This window comes from Rhinopithecus bieti, unplaced genomic scaffold (genome assembly GCF_001698545.2).
Source record: "Rhinopithecus bieti isolate Rb0 unplaced genomic scaffold, ASM169854v2 scaffold_32518, whole genome shotgun sequence".
Taxonomy (NCBI): domain Eukaryota; kingdom Metazoa; phylum Chordata; class Mammalia; order Primates; family Cercopithecidae; genus Rhinopithecus; species Rhinopithecus bieti.
In genome coordinates, this window is record NW_016814742.1 from 992088 (window position 1) to 1006414 (window position 14327).

The following is a 14327-nucleotide window of genomic DNA, read 5'->3' on the forward strand; positions in this document are numbered from 1 at the left end:
TTTCAAGTTAGCCATTCAGATTCCGGTTAAATTGTGCAGTCCAACTCCAGCCAATGGAGGCAGGACACAGTAGCAGGGACAAGCTGCATTAGAAATAAAAGACAAAAGATTGTTCGTTGTGCTCTCAGGGTGACCAGACCTGTAAGAAGCACCCTTCTGCAGAAGTAAATTTGCTTTGCTGAGAAATTATTTGTTTAAGAGCTCTTTTTCTTTGTGACTCCAAGCTTTACTTTCAACACCAACCACTGGAACCTAAATTCAAGGATTTCTGTTATTTTCTCCGACAACCTAGAACAGATCTCGGTATATGGTAAGAACCCAAGACATTTGTTGAATAAATAGAAAGATGTTTACATGTAAAGTATGTTTCTGTTTCCAGATAAGACGCATTTTAAGCAGCATATTTCTTTATGCTTTCACTTTTCTTTTTTCTTTTTCTTTTTGAGACAGAGTTTTGCTCTTGTTTGCCAGGCTGGAGTGCAATGACACAATCTTGGCTCACTGCAACCTTCGCCTCTTGGGTTTAAGCGATTCTCTGGCCTCAGCCTCCCAAGTAGCTGGAATTACAGATGTGCACCACCACAGCCAGCTAATTTTGTAGTTTTAGTAGAGTGGAGTTTTGTCATGTTTGTCAGGCTGGTCTCAAACCCCTGACCTCAGGTGGTCTGCCATCTCAGCTTCCCAAAGTTCTAGGATTATAGGCATGAGCCACTGTGCCTGGTCTATGCTTCCACTTTTATATCAAATATGTATTTTGTATATTTTATGTTGTAGGAACCATGTGAGGATGGATGTGTGTAAAACAGATAGGATAGAACATTATACTCAAAAAGGTCACACTTGGATAGTGGAGAAATATATGTAAGGAAGAAACTACCAAATGATAAAAGGAACTGTGGTAAGCAGAATAGATCCCCAAGATGTCCACACCCATATCCTCGGATTTGTGAATATGTTACATAGCAAGGGCGAATTAAAGCTATCGGTGGAATTAAGGTTTCTAATTAGTAGATCTTATTATAAGATTGTCCTGGGTTATCTGGTAAATATAAATGTAATTGCTGTGTACTTTGAGAGAGGAGGGTGAGTCAGAGTCACAGAAGGTGACAGAAGGAAGCAGAGTGTCAGAGTGATATGATGTGAGAAAGACTCACTTTACTATATATGTCTTGGAAGACAGAAAGGCAAGGACTGTGGTGTGCCTCTAAAAGATGGGAAAGGCAAGAACACAACTTCTTCCACAGAGCCACTAGAAAAAATGCAGGCCTGATGACCCCTTGCTTTTAGCTCAGTAAGAGCCATTTCAGACTCCTGACTTCCAGAACTGGAAGATACTGTATTTGCATTGTTCCAAACTAGTAAATTTGTGGTACAGTAGCAGTAGAAGCTAATACAGGAACATTATTGCTAGCTAGACAGAAGGATGAGTGGAGGGACCTGAATCTCGATTATGTTCATCAAGCTCCTGCTCTTAGGTGCACTCTCCTCGGCCCAAAATAAATGTCAAAGAAGCAGGAGTCATGGTCTCTGCTCTTGAGGAAATCAGTTTACAAACTAGTCAGATTTTCCAATGGGAAAGCACGACCATATGGCAAAGATGTTAGAAGCACAAAACTGTGCCAACAGCATAATCAACCATCATTTACATGGCCAGCCATCCCAGATAACTGGCAAGCAAGGAGCATCACTGCAGCAGCTGTTGCCATAGCCCAAAATCTTACAAAGTGACTAAAGAAGAAACAAAACAAACAAGCAAATAGAAACGCTCTAAGAGCTTGAACTTGTAAAAATTGAGAGACAGCATGGTGTAATCCAAGGGAGTATGGAGTTACCTTAGGCCATCTAGAGACTGATCTCAACTCCAACCCCCTGTAGGTTTGTGACCTTGGGCAAGTTACTTAATCATCATCTCTCTAAAATGAAGTTAGACCCTTCCAGCTATTCTCTGGGAACTGGCTGAGATCACTTCCAAAATAAGTCAATTTTCTTTTTCTTTCTTTCTTTTTTTTTTTTTTAACAAACAGATATAAGCAATGATAATTTTAGGAAAAAGTGTATATGTAGGATTTACTTAAGAATATTCACATCTGATAAGAGTACCCATGAGCCACTTGTGGCTGTCAGACAACTCAATGTGACTAGTGTGGCTAAGGAAATGGCTTTTTCATTTTAATAGCCATTAATTTAAATTTAAATAATCATATGTGGCTAATGACTACATTGTTGAACAGCACAGTCCTAGATTATTTGCCAGACACTAAACAAGTAGAAAAAATTAGAGCTTCTTAAATTAACAAACAGGAGTATACAGGGATGAGTGGGGAAGAATTATCAGAAAGCAAAATAAAATGTATTACTGAGTACTTATTATGTGCCAAGTATACTATTAGGTACAAAGTATACACTAGTTAATAAACTTTCTTAAAATAAGTTAGCTTTCAAAGATTATTCAAGAAGTTTTTTGTTTATAAGTTTATTCGTCATAAGTCCAGGATGTCTCTAATACAAACAAATAACATGTATATTTAGGAGTAATTATCACTTTTATATCCTTTTCATTATCATATAACTTTTTGAAATAGGTCCACAGTTTCTTATCAACAATTTCAAAGTCCAAAATGTTTTTAAAAGTTTTCTGGAAGCTTATGGCAGAGAAATCTGCCCCAATATGGCATACAGTATTAAGATAGGCATTAATATTCTTTATACTATTTAATGTCAATATTCATATACATCAGTGTAGAATACAAATGTGTTTAATTGTGTGGTTTGATTATGACCAAAGAGATTGGCAAGAACGTTCTGCAGTAGTGGGAATTTTCTTAACCCTGATTGTGGTGGTAGTTGCATGAGGGTATACAATAGCTTAAGCTCCTCGGGTACACTTAAAATAAATGTATTTATTTATATATAAATTATACTCTATTAAAGTTGGTTCAAAAGAAAATAAGTGAATACTAAAATAATTGACTATCTACTTTATATAAGGCTGTTTTATACCTTTATAAAATACATATATTAACATCTGCTCACATATACAAATAAACATATAATTTATCTAGAGAACATGTACATTTTTATAAAGAATATCTAAGGAGAGAATATACTTAATAAAGCACCATAGAAGATTATCATACATGATTGGAAAAGCAAAAGAAATTTTTACATGGCCACTGTGTTAGGGTTCTCCAGAGAAAAAGAACTGATAGGATATATGTGTGTGGATATATATATGTTTGCAGATACATATTTACATATGACTGGTTCACTTATAGGAATTGGCTCAAGTGATTATGGAGGCTGAGAGGTCAGATCTGCAGTCAGCAAACGGGGGACAAAGGGGGGACTCATGGTATACTTCTAGTACAACAAACTTGAAAGCCTAAGAACCAGGAAAGACAATGGTATCATTTCAGTCTGAAAGACATCAAGCTGAGGACTAGTGAACTGATGCTTCAGTTTGAATCAAAAGAAAGAAATAACTAATGTCTCAGCTCAAGGAAGTCAGGAGGAAGAGTTTCCTTTTATGAAAGGGAAGGTCAACCTTGTGATTCTATTCAGGCCTTTCCTTGATTAGCTGAGGCTAATCCATATTGGGGAGGGCAATCTTACTCAGTTTACAAATTCAAATGTTAATCTCCCTCATAGATATCCTCACAGACACACCCAGAATAATATTTGACCAAGTATCTGGGCACCAAATGGCTAAGTCAAGTTGACACACAAAAATAAACATCACAGCCAAAATCCATTTCACATACACTGTTTTTTTCTTTCTGCTTTTCTGTTGTTTAAATTAATACTTCAATTCTGAAATGGTAAAACCTAAACAAATACTAAGTATTTCTAGTCAAGCACCATCATTTAAGTGTAATAAAAATGAGACTTTTGTTCGGGCGCAGTGGCTCAAGCTTGTAATCCCAGCACTTTGGGAGACTGAGGCATGTGGATCATTGGAGGTTAGGAGTTTGAGGTCAACCTGGCCAACATGGTGAAACCTCATCTCTACTAAAAATACAAAAATTAGCCAGGTATGGTGGCAGGCGCCTGTAATCCCAGCTACTTGGGAGGCTGAGGCAGAAGAAAGGCTTAAACCCGGGAGGTGGAGGTTGCAGTGAGCCAAGATTGTGCCACTGCACTCCAGCCTGGGTGATAAAGCAAGACTCCATCTCAAAAAAAAAAAGAAAAGAAAAAAAGAGAGAGAGACTGGTGGAATTACAAGTCAGCTTCTCTTTTGTCTTCTATACTTTTTCTGCAAGCTTGATCCGAATTAGAATTCATCTATTAATTTGACAATTTAATGAAAATCCAGGGATAAGGAATGTAAATCACCTGAATAGATGAATATTGATTAAGGTGGACCTACTAATTTTTTTTTTTAGTTTACTTTTCCTTTTCCTAAAATGTGTTTTATTTTAACCCTACTAATAAAAATCTTCAAATGTATACGCTTATCCTCTATCTTGGTAAAGTCGGTGAATATAACTGACAATTTTTTTTATCACACACAATTTTGAAGCACCTTAGTATGCCATGTGACTCACATCTTGTTTCTTTTGGAAACACAGATGCTATGAATGAGTGAGTAAAATATCTCCTGACCCAGGCTATTTCCTTGTTATTGTTTTTTTGATAGTAGGGTGGTATGGAGAGATTTGGGAACCAAACGGAAAGTAAATTTTATCTTGGATGCACCATTATAGAGGGCTACGCAACCTTAGATTTTGTTCTTGCTTTTCTAAAGACTTAGTTTCTGTGCTTTTAAAAGAAAGGAACCAAATACCTACTTCCCAAATAGGCAATATAGAGAAACAGACAAGAGTTCAGACATGTGACATTTTCAGAGAGTTATTTGATATTTATAAGACTTAGTTTTCTCATATATAAAATAAGAGTAGAACAGAGTATCTATTCCACAGGGTTGTTGTAAGGATTAAATACCATTAGGTGTGCAAAGTGCTTAGCCTTGTTCCTTACACAGAGTAAGCTTTCAGTACATGTTAGCTATACCTAAGATTACATTAGGTAATATGAGGAACATGGAATTTGAATTTTGGCTAGTAGATGCTCAAAAAATTAGAGGTTGCTTTTACTTTTTCACAATCTTTAAATAATTTAACTAATGAATGAAAACAAATGTGCCAATAAATTAATTCCCAAACCCCTACTTTTATCTTTAACTTCCTCCATTTTCATTCTGAAAATGGTTGGAGATAAAGGGCTAAAATTTATCTTGAGATTATTTGTCTTTAGAGAAAAGAGAGACACTTTAAACCTTTTTACGTTTTTAAGGAATGAAATGAGACTTAATATCTCAACATCACGATTTCCAAAGCCTCGAACATTCATTTTCAAAAGTATATGAAGGAATCTGACTGACGTAGGGAACAAAACAATGTCAGAATGTGTCTTAATTCTAGCTTTCCAATTTAATTAAAGCCCAGAGTTCATTAGTGATTAAAAGCTGTTAATTTCACAGAATTATCTGGTAGTATCAGGAATTATCAAGAGATAACTACCCACACCATTTTTGATCCAAGCTCTGATGGCTGGTTTTCCATAAAAATGAAAATATTTTGCTCCATCAGGTAAACCAGGGGTGGAATGAAGATATATTTCTTAAACTGTCTCCATCACAATCATATGTAGCTTTACAAGTATTAAGGAGTATAAATGATAATAAACAATTGCAGACCACTAAAAAAACACTATAACAATTCTCACAAATACCAAAAGAAATATTTTAAGAAAGAAGAAACAATCTTCTTTAAATGTAAGCATTTGCTGTAATGTATATAATGAGAATATATTTAAACAAAAAATTGATTCTCTACAAATATATGTGTATAGTGTGAACATATTTGAGCAGAAAAGTGAGTTTCTTACTCAGATAGTATTTTGGTTATTTTTTATTATCTATCCTAATTTTTTTAAGATTTTATGATTTTTGCTAGTGCAGTCAATTTTTTCAAAGTTATAAGTAATTCTTGACCAGATAAATGAATTAAAACTACGTTAACCATTGTTGTGTTCTTTTAATAGAGTTTAAAGTATAAATTAAAATATGTCTTAGTCTTCAGTGTAGAAATTTTAAAAGTAAGCCTGCATTAGTATGTGCAATTTAGCTAAGGAAAATAGAAAATAATTAGGTTTTATTTACACAAATTGAATTTTAAAAGTACTCCAAAATCCATATCTCAAAGATTCCTCAGTAATGGTGTTTTGTTCAAATGGAAAGTACAAATTATTATTATTATTTGCAAAATAGCATTTATTAAACACTATGTGTCATATACCCTGCTACCCCAATTTTTTCATTATTTCCTTTAATTATCACAAAAATCTAATGAGTTGATCAAATATATTAGTACATCTATAAAACAATAAACTTATAAGAGCTTAAGGATCTAGTAATAGCAATGAAAATAGAAATTTGAACCCTGGTTGGTCTGATTATAAATCAGTCTTATAGTATCATTTTTCTTACTAGTAAAACTAGAGGAGTAGTAAGACTCATAGATCTGTGAATGTATGTGAAGTGAATGAATGTATAATTAGACAAAACATTGTATAAAAGCCCATGGTGAAGGGTCAGGCATAAAGTCAGCATTCCCCCCTGACTTCCCCTTGATTAAAAAAAAAAAAAAATGGCACATCTGAGTCTTAAACTTATTATCTTCTGAGATGGACTAATGCACACTTTGCTATGTTGAAATGAGGAGTACTTGTCATAATGTGTTATATGAAAATTTCCCATGATGTATAGTGTTTATGTATTTATTCATGTATAATGTATACCCATAATTTATGTAAAAGTCCTTTATTAAATTTTACAGCTTTCAGTTTATAATATACTCTAAAATATTTACTACAAGGACAATTAATAATTCATGTTACTTATTGTTTTCATAAATAGAAATTAAACATTAAGCTTATATATAAGCTAACTTTCTTGCTTTGCTTCAAATGGCACTTCTAGAATGCATTTTTAGTATAGAAGAAAATGATAGCTCCATTCTATGCTAGGTATGAGCTGCACTACCAAGTGACTCTGACACATACACATGGGATATTTTTGCTTTGGCTTTTAAGTAGTAGATGGACTTTTAAAATCTTTAGTATCAAAGAATACATTTGAGTTTATTAGAAATATTATTATCAACCTGAATCCAAAGCAATTAGATACCATTCAACACTGATTCTTTCAAAATATAAGGTTTGCGTACGTGTGTGTGTCACAAATATTGGATACTGGATTGACACAGTCAAATTAGGCTTATTTCTGGGCACGTAGGAGCTCATTCTACAGTCAGGTACTAGATGAATGAGAATATGGAGGGGTAAGTGCTATAAATAAATATACAAGATAAATATTCAATAGAGAAAATCCACATATTTAGACATTTTTGAATCTTCAGCAAAGACACTAATAAAGTTAACGAATTGTTTGAAAATGCATCGGATAAACATTTGAATAATTCCTTTCTAAAGAATAGTTAGGGATTGGTTTAGCATAAATTGCTGAGGGAATCCATTATAAAGCTGCTTTGTGCATTAAGTGGAATAACTTTAAAAAATATTAAGCAATGTTCTTGCTCTTAACTTAGAGTGAATTATTAAGTACAAAACTAAAAGAAACTTGAATCCATTAGAATTCAGGCCATTTGACTTTTAAGAATTCCTGCAATTATGCTCTAAGTAACAATAAAGACTAATCACAACTTAAAGACTAATCACTACTTGTTTGTATTTCTTGACATTTTATGACATTATACATTAATGCCAAAGTTTTCACTTTAAGTACATTTTATTTTTTACACACATAAAAAGGACACAGAACATAACTATATGTATTCATAAATTATCCAAACATGCACACTTGTGAAACCTCAAAAGAGGTTAATGCATAAAACATTTTGAGGGCCTCAGACACCTCTGGTCTTCCCTCAATTACTATTCCTGCTTTCTACCCCAAAAAAACCCCAATACCCTAAAATTTAACAGTGAAGGTTAATATGCCAGTTTTTAAAAAGCCTTATGAAAAAGCATTTTTTTGGTTGATGTTGTAGATGATAATTTTATTTTATCCAAATTTATTCTTACATTTTAACAGCTATATATATAAATATATGTAGTTCTTGACTTCCCGTGCTTAGTAATTGATTTCTAGCTTTATTCCATCATCATCTGAAAATATTTTATATATTTTCTACTCTTTGAATTTGTTGAGGGTTGCCTCGTGACCTAAGATATGATCTATTCAGGAGAATGTTTCATGTGCTGATGAAAAGAATGTGTATTGTGTACCAGTTGGATTAAATATTCTGTAGATGTTAGTTAGGCCTATTTGGTCTAGTGTATAATTTAATTCAATGTTTCTTTCTTGATTTTTTTTTCTACCTGATCTGTCCATTACTGAGTGTGAGGTGATGAAGTCTCTCACTATTATTATTTCAGTCAATCTCTCCCTTTAGATTTATTAATGTTTGTTTTATATGCTTGGGTGCTCTAGTGTATAGTGCATAGATTTTTATAATTCTTACATCTTTTGCTGTGTAATCACTTTAGCATTATATAGTGACCTTTGTCTGTTTTTATAGTCTCTGACAAGTAGTCTATTTTATCTGATATATGTGTAGCTACTTTTGTTCTTTTTTTGTTTTGTTTTCATTTGCATGAAATACATTTTTTCATCACTTCACTTTCATTTTTTCATCACTTCACTTTTCCATGTTTATCTTTACAGGTAAGATGGGATTTTTATAGGGAGCACATAGTTGGATATAGTTGGGTGTTTTTTATTATACTTTAAGTTCTAGGGTACATGTGCACAACATGCAGGTTTGATATATAAGTATACATGTGACATGTGGGTTTGCTGCACCCATCAACTCATCATTTACATTAGGTATTTCTCCTAATGCTATCCTTCCCCCAGACCCCCAACCCCTGCCATCCATTCAACCACTCTGTGTCTTTTAATTAGAGAATTTAGCCTATTTACATTCAGTATTATTATTGATAAGTAAAGAGTTATTACTGTCATTTTGTTGCTGGCTTTCTGGTTGTTTTGTATCTCCTCTATTCTTCTTTTTTTTATCTTTTGTCATCCTTGGTGGTTAAGTGATTTTTTTTCTGGTACTATGCTTTAATTTGTTGGTTTTAATTTTTAGTGTATCTATTTCAGGTTTTGCATTGTGGTTACTACAAGGTTTACAAAATCAGAAATAACACATTACTGTTATCAGATCACAGAAAGAAGAATAAACAAAAATAAACAAACAATGTCTATACTTTATCTTTAGTCCTCCCATTTTGATGTTTGTTTGTCTCAATTTACATATTGTATGTTGCCTGTCTGTTAACAGAGTGCTATAGCTATTGTCGTTATTGACAGACTTGCTTGGGCTTCATGGTAGAGTTTTAAGTGGATTGTACACCACAGTTACAGTATGTGAATATTCTGGCATTGTCTTTGTATTTAATTTTACCAGTGGGTTTTATATCTTCATTTTTCTTTCCTGCACATCAGTGCTTTTTTTTTTTTTTTCTGATTGAATAACTCACTTTAGCATTTTGGTAAGACAGGTCTGCTGGTTATAAATTATCTTAGGTTTGTTTATTTCAGGAAGACTTTACCTCTCATTCATAATAAAAGACTAATTTGGTTGAATAAAGTATTCTTAAATATCAGTTTCTTTCTTTTTTTTCAGCATTTGGAAAATTTGGTCCCACTCCTTTCTGGTCTGTATGGTTTCCATTGAGAAATCTGTTGCCAGATCAGTTGGAGTTCCTTTATATGTTACTTGCATTTTTCTTTTTAATCTTGTTGTTTTAGGATCCTCTCTTTGCCTTTGACCTTCGAGAGCTTGATTACCAAATGCCTTCAGGTTGTCTTGCTTAGCAAATCTGTGTGGCATTTTCTTACCTTCTTGTACCTAGACATTCATATTATTTTTGAGTTTTGGAAAGTATTCTGTTATTATTTATTTTAATAAGCTCTCTACTCCTTGCTCTTGCTCAACTCCCTTCTTAACATCAATAATCCTTAGATTTGGTCTTTTGAGGTATTTTTATGAGGTATCTCCATTTCCTTTTTTTTTTTCTTTTTTCCCTTCTGATTGTATAATTTCAAATAGCTTATCTTTGAGCTCACTGATTTTTAATTTTTCTCTGCTTGGCGCATCTGCTGTTTTAAACTTCCAGTGAATTTTTCAGTATAGCAAATGTATTTCTCAGTTTTCAAATTTCTGAGTTTTTGTTTTCTTCAATCATTTTGTTAAATTTATGTGATAAATTTCTGAATTGTTTTTCTGTGTTATCTTGGAGATCACTGATTTTCCTTAAAAGTTTTATTTGGAATTATTGGTCAGAGATCTCACGTATTGCCATCTTATTGAGGTCAGTCACTGGTACCCTGCTTTGTCTGTTTGTGGTGGTCATAGTTCCCTGTTTGCTGTTGTTACTTCTACATGTATTATACATCAACGTCTTTGCTTTGAAGGTTTATTTATTTATTCTAGTATTCTCTATCTGGCTTGTTTTGGTTTTTGTTGGTTATGTTTGCTTAGAGATTCTTTATAATTTACCTGTTAAATTTCTTAATTTTTTCCTAGGTCATTGCCTAGTTTTTGGCACCAGATGTTACCTAAAGCTCAGGATTGCCTCAGCTCTAGCAAATCATAAGTGCGTCCTGGCAAGAATAGGGAAGGTCACAAATGGGATATCCTAGGAGCATAAAAAGGCCAGCCAGGGATTTGAGCCAGGACACTTACAGAATGTGCCTCCTACAGCATGCTGCTGCTGAATATGAATAGAAATGCTATTCTGATTTGTCATCTCCTTTGGCCAAGTTACAGAGCAGAGTTTCCAGAGATGGGGATGATGTTACCATCTTTCCCCTTTCTCTCTGGCTGTCCTCAAAGATTTGTCTCCCTTCAGGTACTCACAATACTTCTCATGGATTGAGGCATGAAAAGGTCTCCTGACAAAGGACCCAAGTTGGTGGAGAAGCTGATTGTCCACCTTGATCTCACTTTTTCCAGTGTAGAAATGGTAAGTTGGGGGAAATTTTTTGCACTCTTGGTGCCAGGCAGATTGGGGGGATAGTTGTTGCATATATGAAATTAAATTATCTTACTGTTTGCTCAGAGTTTTTAAGTTTTCTGTGACCCTGGGAAATTACTTATCCTCATCTTTGAGTTCTAGAATACTACTGGTGACAATCTCAGTGCTTTATATATATATATATATATATTTAGTTTTCTGTGGGTAGGAGGGAAGCCAGCTGCCATTTTGGAACTGAAAGTCTCCTCTGCTATGATACTTTCTATGACACCAATAATTTTACCACATTTGCTTTTGCAAAATCAGTGTAAATTTCAACAGAGTGAACAAAGTCAATTAATGTTTTACTATTACTACAAAAAGAGTTTGACCTTGTAGATACTCTAAAAGCATGTATTTTAATAATATATTAAAAAGAACATCCAAAGCTTCCTGGACCACACTTTGAGAAGCACTGCAGTAAAGTGTAGCCCATGCGTAACTTGCCATGAGTGTGCAGTATACAACAAGCATTAGTCAGTTTCGTTTCTTTTTTTTTTTTTTTTTTTTTGAGACAGAGTCTCCCCCTGTCACTCAGGCTGGAGTGCAGTGGCACAGTCTTGGCTCACTGCAACCTCCACCTCCTGGGTTCAAGCGATTCTTCTGTCTCAGCCTCTTGAGTAGCTGGGATTACAGACGCCCATCACCACACTCAGCTAATTTTTGTATTTTTGGTAGCGACGGGCTTTTGCCATTTTAACCAGGCTGGTCTCGAACTCCTGACCTCGGGCCATCCACCCGCCTCAGCCTCCCAAAGTGCTGGGATTACAGGCCTGAGCCACCGGGCCTGGCCAGTCAGTTTCTTTTCACAAAGGAGAGCTCTTATTTTTCCAGCTAGCTGGATAGTTTGATTAAAAAGACCTCTGTAATTTAAATTAGTGACATAGAAAAGTATATAGTTTTGTTTCCAAATTCTTATTAGTTTTCTCTAGCATTTGTATAACATTTTAAAAGGTGTATATTATTAGCCCCATTTTATAGATTAATAAATGGAGACTATTTTTTTTTTGACATAATAATCAACTTTTTTCCATAAGACTAGTGTTTTGTTTAAAAGATTTAGTCTCATACGGGAATTGGAATTGAACAAAATATTGTCTTAGGTTGATTTTCACTGAGAAATATGTTTTTATTTTTAAGCTCATAATCTCATACTGATCAACATCAATTACAGGAGAATATCTGAGACCTCAGTTCAAACAAACAAGTAACTGTATTTAACTGAAGAAGGTCATTGTTAATCCCAGTCAATAAAGTAACTAATAGACAATCCCTTTTTAAAGATACTAGCTCAAGTTCAGTCTTTAAAAATGACATTTTCTTCTGACAATACGTAAACCCTAAAGAAAACTTTAAAAAAATATTTTCTTTACTTTTAAATTTAAAATAACCAATTCTGTTATTTAAAGTATTTTAGTGTTGTTTTCTCCCATGCAATACATTACTTCATTAATCTCATTGTTTAGTCTTCTAAACCAATATTCTATTATTAGGTTTGTTTGTTTGCTGTGGCTTCTGCTCTAGGTAGAAAATTAGTTTTTGAACAAATTCAATATCTGTGGAAAAAAATTAAATGTCCTGAATAGCCATTGTGTTGTTCTTGCAGAATTTTATTTTTCTATGGGCAAACTTTTAAAGTTTTCAATGTCTTAAGCTTATAGAGTTGAGTTAAAGCCTCTTCTTCTGGAAAGTGTTGGTTCATAGAGATATAAGTGTTCCTTAATTAGTTAGAATTTTGGCTTTTTGTTATGTCTGGTGGTATATTCTGTGATACAAAATAGGATGGCATGCTGAAACTTTTGTTTTTAAAGAATCTTTGCATTATCCTCAGGATGCCTACACAATTACCACCCCCTAAATCAATCAATGAATTAATCAAGCCTATTACCAAAATGACCATTCTGCTCATCTGAACTTCTCACGTTGTAATTGTTGTCTTGGCAATACACAGTACCAGCTCCTATACTTTGTAAATGGAGCCACCTTCGAATGAAAGTGTATTCGGCATCCTGGTAATCCTGTGAACCTTCATTCCTAAAATCAAATAACTCCCTACAACTTTAGTGTCAGCAAATTGTTCTTTACTATGCTGGAAGTAATATGTCTTCAATTGTATCAATGAAGCTAAATAGCTTAAAAGTGTTTTCAGTTGATATTCTTGGTTACCTGAAAGGCCGTTCTTGACATCTTTCAGATCTGTCTAGGCCTTTTCTTACCTCTGTCTTTTAGACTTTTACATTAACAGTCTGTTTTTTGCTGGCGGGGGTGAAGGTTACTCGTTTTTGTGGACAAAGAATGTTCCTTCACCTTCGTCTGTTCATCTTTCTGTTAAATAATACAACTATACGCTTCATGGAGGCATTGAAAACCACACCCTGCAGGCAGGTGGGCTAACATCAAGATTTCACCATCAACCCAGTGGAAAATCCTGTTCTTTGAGTGAAAGAAACCAAGTCACAAAATAGCAGCCACAAATTCCATAAGTTAAGTGGCAACTGGCTTGATAATACACTGTGTGCATTGATAATGTACAGTAGCCGTTGAAGATACCCTGACCAGGTCCAAAATAAAAAGGTACAACCTGCAGAAACTAGACTGCCCTCTATTGCAATGCTTTTAATATGCAATAACATCTTCATCAAAATTCAGTGATGATTCTTAATATGTTACCAGGAAATTACATTAATGAACAGGTGAATTTTCAATCAATCAGAAACTGTAATCCTGCCATCAATTTCTTTTCACTTCCCTTGGATTCATACCACTTTGTTCTTCTTGAGGTTAAAATTTTTTGTTTATTTTAAAAAAATTGTTTCACTCATTTATCTGTTACCTTAAAATTTCTTAGACACTAAAACCTATGGCTATAAAACAAGCAAAATGAGACACCTGTCTTCAAAGAGTTTACATTTAATCAATCCATTGACAATGTAAGTGCTATGTAAATATGCAACTGAGATAAATAGCATCTTATTAATGATTTTTGTCAAGATATGACTCTTAGTACATCATGTCCATAAATTTACCTAATTAACTTATGTGGGACGGAAAAAAGAAAGAAGATTTCAAAGTTATAATTGTCAATATATCTACAATAGTAAATTTAGCTCCCTGAAAGTGTCCTCAATTTTTACAACCTTCTGAAATATGACCTTTTAATAAGTCACTCCACCACCCTAACTCCATCTGCACCACCTGAAAAAAAAAAAAAAAAAAAAAAA

At 33.9% G+C, this 14327-nt stretch overlaps 1 long non-coding RNA gene across 1 annotated transcript in view; it reads left to right on the top strand.

Moving 5' to 3' along the window:
• The first annotated feature begins 253 nt into the window (after window positions 1-253).
• LOC108515188 (uncharacterized) overlaps window positions 254-14327 on the top strand; it is a 23556-nt gene continuing 9482 nt past the window's right edge. The window contains exons 1-2 of the long non-coding RNA XR_001881455.1: window positions 254-310; window positions 10942-11055. This is a non-coding gene — a long non-coding RNA (uncharacterized LOC108515188). The remainder of the gene's footprint in view (window positions 311-10941; window positions 11056-14327) is intronic.